General features: G+C 41.1%; 4 non-coding genes across 4 annotated transcripts; all 4 read right to left on the bottom strand.

The window, feature by feature from the left end:
• Positions 1 to 1259: 1259 nt before the first annotated feature.
• On the bottom strand, positions 1260 to 1331 carry trnac-gca (transfer RNA cysteine (anticodon GCA)). Its single transcript has one exon. It is a non-coding gene; the product is annotated as a tRNA-Cys (tRNA).
• An 805-nt stretch (positions 1332 to 2136) lies between these two features.
• trnac-gca (transfer RNA cysteine (anticodon GCA)) lies at positions 2137 to 2208 on the bottom strand. The gene has a single exon. It is a non-coding gene; the product is annotated as a tRNA-Cys (tRNA).
• Positions 2209 to 6248: 4040 nt separating this feature from the next.
• On the bottom strand, positions 6249 to 6320 carry trnac-gca (transfer RNA cysteine (anticodon GCA)). The gene has a single exon. It is a non-coding gene; the product is annotated as a tRNA-Cys (tRNA).
• An 805-nt stretch (positions 6321 to 7125) lies between these two features.
• On the bottom strand, positions 7126 to 7197 carry trnac-gca (transfer RNA cysteine (anticodon GCA)). The gene has a single exon. It is a non-coding gene; the product is annotated as a tRNA-Cys (tRNA).
• Positions 7198 to 9694: the final 2497 nt, after the last annotated feature.

Here is a 9694-nt window from a genome sequence, read left to right as displayed (position 1 = left end):
GTGCTGCGTTTGACACAATTGACCACAACATTCTTTTGCATAGACTTGAATACTTTGTTGGCATCAGTGGAAGTGCATTAGCATGGTTTAAATCGTACTTATATGACCGCCATCAGTTCGTAGCAGTGAATGAAGATGTATCCTATCGATCACAAGGGAGTACCTCAAGGCTCAGTACTAGGGCCGCAACTCTTCACGCTTTATATGTTACCCTTGGGAGATATCATCAGGAAACATGGTGTTAGCTTTCACTGTTATGCTGATGATACTCAGCTATATATCTCAACGAGACCAGATGAAACTTCCCAATTATCTAAGCTAACAGAGTGTGTTAAAAATGTAAAAGATTGGATGACAAATAATTTTCTCCAATTAAATTCGGATAAGACAGAGATATTAATTATTGGACCAAAAAACACTACACAGAATCTTGTAGATTACAATCTGCAACTAGACGGATGTACTGTTACTTCCTCTACAGTCAGAAATCTGGGTGTTATATTAGACAGCAATTTGTCTTTTGAAAATCATATTTCCAATGTTACAAAAACTGCATTCTTCCATCTTAGAAACATTGCCAAGCTACAAAACATGTTATCTGTTTCTGATGCAGAAAAGCTAGTTCATGCATTCATGACCTCTAGACTGGACTATTGTAATGGACTTCTAGGTGGTTGTCCTGCTTTGTCAATAAACAAGCTACAGGTAGTCCAAAATGCAGCAGCTAGAGTCCTTACGAGGTCAAGAAAATATGATCATATTACCCCAATTTTACAGTCTCTGCACTGGCTAGTGGCTTTTGGTAGTTCCTAGGATAGCAAAGTCCACTAAAGGAGGTAGAGCTTTCTCACATTTGGCTCCCAAACACTGGAATAGCCTTCCTGATAATGTTCGGGGTTCAGACACACTCTCTCTGTTTAAATCTAGATTAAAAACACATCTCTTTCGCCAAGCATACGAATAATGTATCTTTTAAATTGTGAGTGTAGTTGCATCTGATCAAAACGTAGACCTATTGATCTGCAGACAAATGCTCTGTCGTTGAGCTATAACCCGTACTGCATTAGCACAAACCACAAAAATGAACTTATGTCAAGGATTTGTTTATTCCTAATATGCCCAAAGGAGGCACATGGAATGAACCTGGGATTTCTTGATCTACAATGAAACGCTGTGCCATTGAGATATGACCGCATACAATATGAGCACAAACAGGCAGGAAGATATGGCTACACATGTTCCTAACCTGCCAAATCCAAAGGTGGCACCCAGATTTGAACCGGGGACCTCTTGATCTGCAGTCAAATGCTCTACCACTGAGCTATACCCCCGCAGACTCCCTGGACCATAGCCTCACACAAGATGACAGACTCAATTTTGAATAAAGTTTTTGGATATGACAAGCATGCAAGATACAAAAAAGAACCTCTCGAGAGGATGTGCCACTGAGTCACAATCACATACAGAATCTTTCTATATAGATATGTTTGCACTTATTCCTAATCTGCCAAATCCATAAACTGCGCTCGGATTTGAACCGGGGACCTCTTGATCTGCACTCAAATGCTCTACCACTCAACTATGCCCCCACATCTTTGCAGATAAATGCTCTTTCATTAAGCCATACCCCTACAGACTTCTGTGTTTAGAGCCAAAGATTAAGTTAGATCCTACGATTCAACAATATCAAACATTGACTCCTTCAATGTAAACTTAGGTCTTTGGTTACTCCAAATCAGAATCAACAACTCTACAACTCAAACCCTCCAAATAAGACAAGTCCAAAGGAGACACCAAGATTTGAACTGTGGACGACTTGATTACAGACTCACTTTGAAATCATGTCGTTGATTGTGTCAAGCAAGCCAGATCCAAAACATAGAAATATTGATCTGCAGACAAATGCTCTGTTATTGAGCTATAACCCCGTACTGCCTGAGCACAAACATCAAAAATGAATTTATGTGAAGGATTTGTTTGTTCCTAATATGCCAAGCCCAAATTAGGCACATAGAATGAACCTGGGACCTCTTAATCTGCAATCAAACGCCGTACCATTGAGGTATAACCCTGTACAGTATGAGCACAAAAAGCAGGAAGATATGGCTACACATATTCCTAACATGCCAAATCCAAAGGGGGCATCCAGATTTGAACCAAGGACCTCTTGATCTGCAGTCAAATGCTCTACCACTGAGCTATACCCCCACAGGTTCCCTGGATCATAGCCACACACAAGATGACAGACTCACTTTGAAATCATGTCGTTGATTATGTCAAGCAAGCCAGATCAAAATAGTAGACCTATTGACTTGCAGACAAATGCTCTGTTGTTGAGCTATAACCCATACTGCATGCCAAATGTAAAGGGGGCCCCCGGATTTGAACCGGGGACCTCTTGATCTGCATTCAAATGCTTTACCACTTTTTGCAGTCTTCCGGTGGCGCTGCTCTGTTTGCGACCCGGGCACGCTGTTTACTGCGATCGTCATTTTGTTTGTTGGTTGTTTTTGTTTGCTTGTTGGTTGCGTTGGCTTGTATGTTTGTGAATGTGTTGCTGCGCTGTGGGAACGTGAAGTCAACATGGCAAGATTTATTCATTACATATATCTTGTCTTGCTCATTGTCGGAGTATGTGTACCATGCCAAACTTATTCAGCGGGCATCCAGGCCCAGCATCTTACTACCTACACCCGAGATGCGCTGCTGGCACTCCGACCGTCCCATCTTCCACCTGTGGATTTACCAGCCTGCGTGAGCGCTCGGCCAGGGCGGTCGAGGAAAAGGGGTCGGCGTGGTGGAGCGCGTCAGCGTTTACGATGGAGAGGCAGTAAGCCTCCTCTAGCTTCAATGATATTATGCAACGCAAGATCACTTCGAGCTAATATAGAAGAACTTCGGATTAATAACAGAACATGCTCTGAGTATCGCACCTCAAGTTTAATGGTGATCACGGAAACGTGGTTACACAGGGATATCCAAAACTCTCTGATTGACATCGATGGATTTTCACTTGTCAGGGCAGAAAGGACTGAACAATCCGGAAAAACGAGAGGTGGCGGCAACTGGTGCAAACAGTACACAGTTAGGGAAACACTTTGCTGTCCGGATGTCGAGATTTTGCATTTGACTATGAGACCGTTTTACCTCCCAAGGGAGTTCGGAAGTGTGGCCATGTGCGTTGTGTACATTCCTCCCAGCGGGAATGCAGCTAGGGCCGCAGCTTGCATTGCTGACTGTGTACACCAAGAACTGCAGCGCGCTCCGGGCGCCCCCGTGTTTGTAGTGGGCGACTTCAACCACTGTAAACTTGAATTAGCACTCCCTGGGTTTGAACAATATATCAAGTGCAGCACACGTGAAAACAAGACTATTGACAAATGTTATGGCAATGTTAAAAATGCCTATGTAGCCAAACCAAAAGCCCCATTGGCCAATTCAGACCACAACGTGATTCACTTAATTCCCATCTACAAAACCATGCTGAAACGCAGCAAGCCACAAGTGAAAACAGTCAGTGTGTGGTCTGATGAGGGGATAGAAACACTAAAAGGATGCTTCTTGTGTACAGATTGGAGTGTGTTTCACAACACAGGTATTGATGTTACAACAGAGACAATCACAGACTACATAAATTATTGCATAGATAGCGTCCTTACAAAGAAAGAGGTTGTGGTTTACCCAAATAATAAGCCTTACGTAACCAAGGAAATAAAAGACTGCAAAAATCGAAAAAAGGTAGCTTTTAGAAATAATGACAGAATTGAGCTAAAAGTGGTGCAAAAGGAACTGAACCAACTGCTTAATAAAGCCAGAAAGAAGCAAAAGGAAGTAATTGAAAGCCACTTTACAACCACAAATTCGAAAAAACTCTGGGACTCAATGAAAACTATCACTAACATGTCACAAAGTACATATAACCACTACAGATGACTGGATGAAAGCTAATGAATTTAATGACTTTTACCTTAGATTTCAAACTCAGGATTTTAACAATGATTGCACTAGTATCCTAAACTTCATCAGCACGGATTTGAACATAGGACATGAGATAGACTGGTTACAGATACAGTCACTGTTCCAGCATCAGTGTACTAGGAAGGCTAAGGGTCCAGATGGAATCTCTGCCCGCTTACTGAAAACATGTGCGGAGGAGCTTGTTCCAGCCTGGTGTCCTATCTTTCAGCGATCACTTGACTCTCGCATCATCCCAGCCCTATGGAAAAAGACTGTTATTATTCCAGTACCAAAGAAACCCTGTCCCAAGGAGAACAATGATTTTAGACCAGTAGCATTGACATCCATTGTAATGAAGTGTTTTGAGAAATATATGGTGTCTCTTTTAAAAACTGAGGTTAACAAAAAGTTAGATCCCTGGCAGTTTGCCTATAAACGGGGTAGGAGTACAGATGATGCTATAAGTAGCATCACCCACCTAGACCTTAAGCACTTGGAGGACCCGAAGGCCTACGCACGCTTACTTTTTATAGATTTTAGTTCGGCCTTGAATACGATTCAGCCAGTTATTTTACTTGAGACACTTAAAAATATGGGTGTAAGCTCTTTTATTGTTGAATGGTATTACTCCTTTTTAACTAACAGGACACAATATGTTAAAGTACACAAGGCAGTCTTAGATCCCAAATCCATCAGCACGGGGGCACCACAGGGTTGTGTGAGCTCCCCTGTCCTTTTTACTATCTATACCAATGAATGTGTGAGTAAACATCCACACAATTATATTGTTAAATTCTCTGATGACACTGCTATCCTTAGCTTATTGTTTCGAGACCAAGACACAGTCTCCTACCATTCAGAAATTAAACAGTTTGTGGACTGGTGTGATGCTCACCATCTGATGGTTAACGTCATTAAAACAGAGGAGATGATATTTGACCCAAGATCAATCTGTGAACCTAATCCTGTACTTATTCATAACAAACCAATACGCCAGGTTACGTCATATAAGTATCTGTGTGTTTTTATTGATTGATTGATTACCTTCAGTCACTGTATGAAAAATCTGTGCTCAGGGAGGCAAATAAGATTCTGGATGATCCATCCCACATTCTGAATAAGGAAATAGAGTTGTTACCCTCAGGTAAACGATTTAGAATGCCGTACTGCAGGTTAAAGAGGTATAAAAACTCATTCATCCCAGCTGCCATTAAGATGCTAAACAGTAGCAAATGACGGTTACCTACTTGTATACTTTTTATCCCCACTGTGTGGTGCAATTATTATTATGAATTAATTTTTTTAATTTTCACGATACAGTGTAATGACGCATGTTTGTATTGTTTATATTCTGTGTATTTTTTATGTGGTACGTTGTAAGTGTGTGTCGCAGTGACTGTAGCCCAAGACAAATTTCCCCCCTGGGGGACATTAAAGTATATTTTATATTTATCTTTATCTTATCTACCACTGAGCTATACCCCCAAAGCCTCCCTGGATCATCGCCTCACACAAGATGACAGACTCAATTTTGAATAAAGTTTTTGGATATGACAAGCATGCCAGATACAAAAAAGAACCTCTCGAGAGGATGTGCCACTGAGTTACAATCACATACAGAATCTTTCTATATAGATATGTTTGCACTTATTCCTAATCTGCCAAATCCATAAGCGGCACTCAGATTTGAACCGTGGACCTCTTGATCTGCACTCAAATGCTCTACCACTGAACTATGCCCCCACATCTTTGCAGAAAAATGCTCTTTCATTAAGCTATACCCCTACAGACTTCTGTGCTTTGAGCCAAAGATTAAGTTAGATCCTACGATTCAACAATATCAAACATTGACTCCTTCACTGTAAACTCAGGTCTTTGGTTACTCCAAATCAGAATCAGCAACTCTACAACTCAAAACCTCCAAATAAGACAAGTCCAAAGGGGTCACCCAGATTTGAACTGTGGACGACTTGATTACAGACTCACTTTGAAATCATGTCGTTGATTATGTCAAGCAAGAAAGATCCAAAATGTAGACCTACTGATCTGCAGACAAATGCTCTGTTGTTGAGCTATAACCCCGTACTGCAAGAGCACAAACCTCAAAAATGAATTTATGTCAAGGATTGGTTTATTCCTAATATGCCAAACTCAAATTAGGCACATGGAATGAACCTGGGACCTCTTAATCTGCAATCAAACGCCGTGCCATTGAGATATATCCCTGTACAGTATGAGCACAAAAAGGCAGGAAGATATGGCTACACATATTCCTAACATGCCAATTCCAAAGGGGGCACACAGATTTGAACCAGGGACCTCTTGATCTGCAGTCAAATGCTCTACCACTGAGCTATACCCCCACAGACTCCCTGGATCATAGCCTCACACAAGATGACAGACTCACTTTTGAATAAAGTTTTTGGATATGACAAGCATGCCAGATACAAAAAAGAACCTCTCGAGAGGATGTGCCACTGAGTTACAATTACATACAGAATCTTTCTATATAGCTATGTTTGCACTTATTCCTAATCTGCCAAATCCATAAACTGACTCGGATTTGAACCGAGGACCTCTTGATCTGCACTCAAATGCTCTACCACTGAACTATACCCCAACATCTTTGCAGAAAAATGCTCTTTCATTAAGCCATACCCCTACAGACTTCTGTGTTTAGAGCCAAAGATTAAGTTTGATCCTACGATTCAACAATATCAAACATTGACTCCTTCACTGTAAACTTAGGTCTTTGGTTACTCAAAATCAGAATCAACAACTCTACAACTCAAACCCTCTAAATAAGACAAGTCCAAAGGAGACACCCAGATTTGAACTGTGGGCTACTTAATTACAGACTCACTTTGAAATCATGTCATTGATTATGTCAAGCAAGCCAGATCCAAAATGTAGACCTATTGATCTGCAGACAAATGCTCTGTTGTTGGGCTATAACCCCGTACTGCATGAGCACAAACCTAAAAAATGAATTTATGTCAAGGATTTGTTTATTCCTAATATGCCAAGCTCAAATTAGGCACAGGGAATGAACCTGGGACCTCTTGATCTGCAATCAAACGCCGTGCCATTGAGATATAACCCCGTACAGTATGAGCAAAAAAAGGCAGGAAGATATGGCTACACATATTCCTAACATGCCAAATCCAAAGGGGGCATCCGGATTTGAACCGGGGACCTCTTGATCTGCAGTCAAATGCTCTACCACTGAGCTATACCCCCACAGCCTCCCTGGATCATCGCCTCACACAAGATGACAGACTCACTTTTGAATAAAGTTTTTGGATATGACAAGCATGCCAGATACAAAAAAGAACCTCTCGAGAGGATGTGCCACTGAGTTACAATCACATACAGAATCTTTCTATATAGATATGTTTGCTCTTATTCCTAATATGCCAAATCCATAAGCGGCACTCGGATTTGAGCCGTGGACCTTTTGATCTGCTTTCAAAAGCTCTACCACTTAACTATGCCCCCATATCTTTGCAGAAAAATGCTCTTTCATTAAGCTATACCCCTACAGACTTCTGTGCTTCGAGCCAAAGATTAAGTTAGATCCTACGATTCAACAATATCAAACATTGACTCCTTCACTGTAAACTCAGGTCTTTGGTTACTCCAAATCAGAATCAGCAACTCTACAACTCAAAACCTCCAAATAAGGCAAGTCCAAAGGAGACACCCAGATTTGAACTGTGGACGACTTGATTACAGACTCACTTTGAAATCATGTCGTTGATTATGTCAAGCAAGCCAGATCCAAAACGTAGACCTATTGATCTGCAGACAAATGCTCTGTTGTTGAGCTATAACCCCGTACTACATGAGCACAAACCTCAAAAATGAATTTATTTATCCAAAGGGGGCATCCGGTTACAATCACATACAGAATCTTTCTATATAGATATGTTTGCACTTATTCCTAATCTATTTAACTTGATTTATTTCAAATGAGTGCAATATTGTTAATGGAAACACCTCTACTGTACAAAGCACGCTCAGTAGAGTCCATTCTTGTAAGTTTGGTCACATAATACTGTAGAATTTGCATAAAAATTTATGTCCACGGGTGCACTACGGAGGTCCCGCTGAATAAATTGTAAATGGACATTTTAAAAAAAAAACCCTCCCATTTGCCATTTATTCAGCACACCCTTCCTAATGGTTCCCTGGACAGATACATTTTAGCGATTTTGTGGTTGAAGTCTCATTGGATGTACTCTGCAAGCTCCGAGGAATCCATTTTTGTAAGTGTTGTCCCATAATACTGTAGAAATATGCATAGAGAATTTTGGATTTTGGTTAATTTCACCACAAGTGGTGCATGTTCACCAAAATGTCACAAATTTTAGGCAATAATATATAAAGTTGCCTACGTGCTGGAATGTACAAAACCGATGACAAACATATGGTCAGACATACATACAGGGCCTTTCTTTAGAATAAATCAAGCAGGGGGCCTCTCCTCTCTAGGGAGGTATAAAAATTGTAATCATAAGGAAAAGTTTGACTATTGTGGAACCGCACCATATAGTGTATATAAGGAGATACCAAATAACATTCGAGAGATTTCCTTGCAAGGACTCTCGGCGTTGTTTTCCATAAAATAAAGTCTTTTCTTCTGAGAGAAAACCACTGACTGAGTGTGATTCTTCTGAGAACCGGTAGACGAAACTACATCAGCAACTTTGCGGATTAAAAATTGGTCTCACTTTCATTATTAACCTCACAATATGTCAATTTTGTACCTTGACAGACCGACGATAGGCAGTTTTTCATGTCCCTTGAATGCATGCAACACTATTTATTTCTGTAAACCACACTGGCCAGATTATGGAAAGTGGCCCACAAGCTTGTGCCCAGTTAAAGCTGGCCAGTTCCCATATGGTCTAGCAGTTAGGATTCCTGGTTTTCTCCCATGCGGCCAGGGGTCAACTCCCGGTATGGGAAAGCTTGAACTTTTTTGCTTCCCTCCTCAAAATGCCAGCACATCTTCCTTCACCAGAAGTGACTTTTTGGACAGCAGTAGAGCTACAGAACCCTGATAGGTTGAGGTTCCGATGTCTATGGGGAGTCATGTAACATGCTTCGGTATTGCCATTCATCACACAAGCTCTCGGATAAGCTCGGCAATTATCAGGGCTTACCTCCTGATAACAAGGTGAGAATAAGCAGACAGCAATGCTTGCCATAGTCACATCTAAAACCAACAACTCTGTAGCAATCAGGGGTCTTTACTATTGGTGGGCCAGTGGCGCAATGGATAACGCGTCTGACTACGGATCTGAAGATTCTAGGTCCGACTCTTGGCTGCAGGCTGGCAGCCAGTTGATTTTTGAATGAACAATTTCATCACTACTCTGTAACTGCTTCATTACTTTGAAGGGTGTAATGCCATGTGGTTTTGATGTCACGGGCTTGCCATTTTGAAGCCTTATCACTAATTGCCACCTGGAGATTGAGAATAAATTGTAATCTGCATTAAACTGAACGAGCGAATAATCAGCAACTTTGCGGATTAAAAATTGGTCTCACTTTCATTATTAACCTCACAATATGTCAATTTCGTACCTTGACAGGCCGACGATAGGCAGTTTTTCATCTAGATAATGGTTGCAATGTGTGTTTTCAGATGCAAGACAAAAGTATTTTCACCTGGACAAGAGCTTAATTACCAGTTCAAGGTATCAATCCAGCAATCACAGGAATCTGGCCA

This window comes from Carassius carassius, chromosome 38, assembly GCF_963082965.1.
Source record: "Carassius carassius chromosome 38, fCarCar2.1, whole genome shotgun sequence".
Lineage (NCBI taxonomy): Eukaryota > Metazoa > Chordata > Actinopteri > Cypriniformes > Cyprinidae > Carassius > Carassius carassius.
This window is presented reverse-complemented; position numbering and strand designations above follow the sequence as displayed.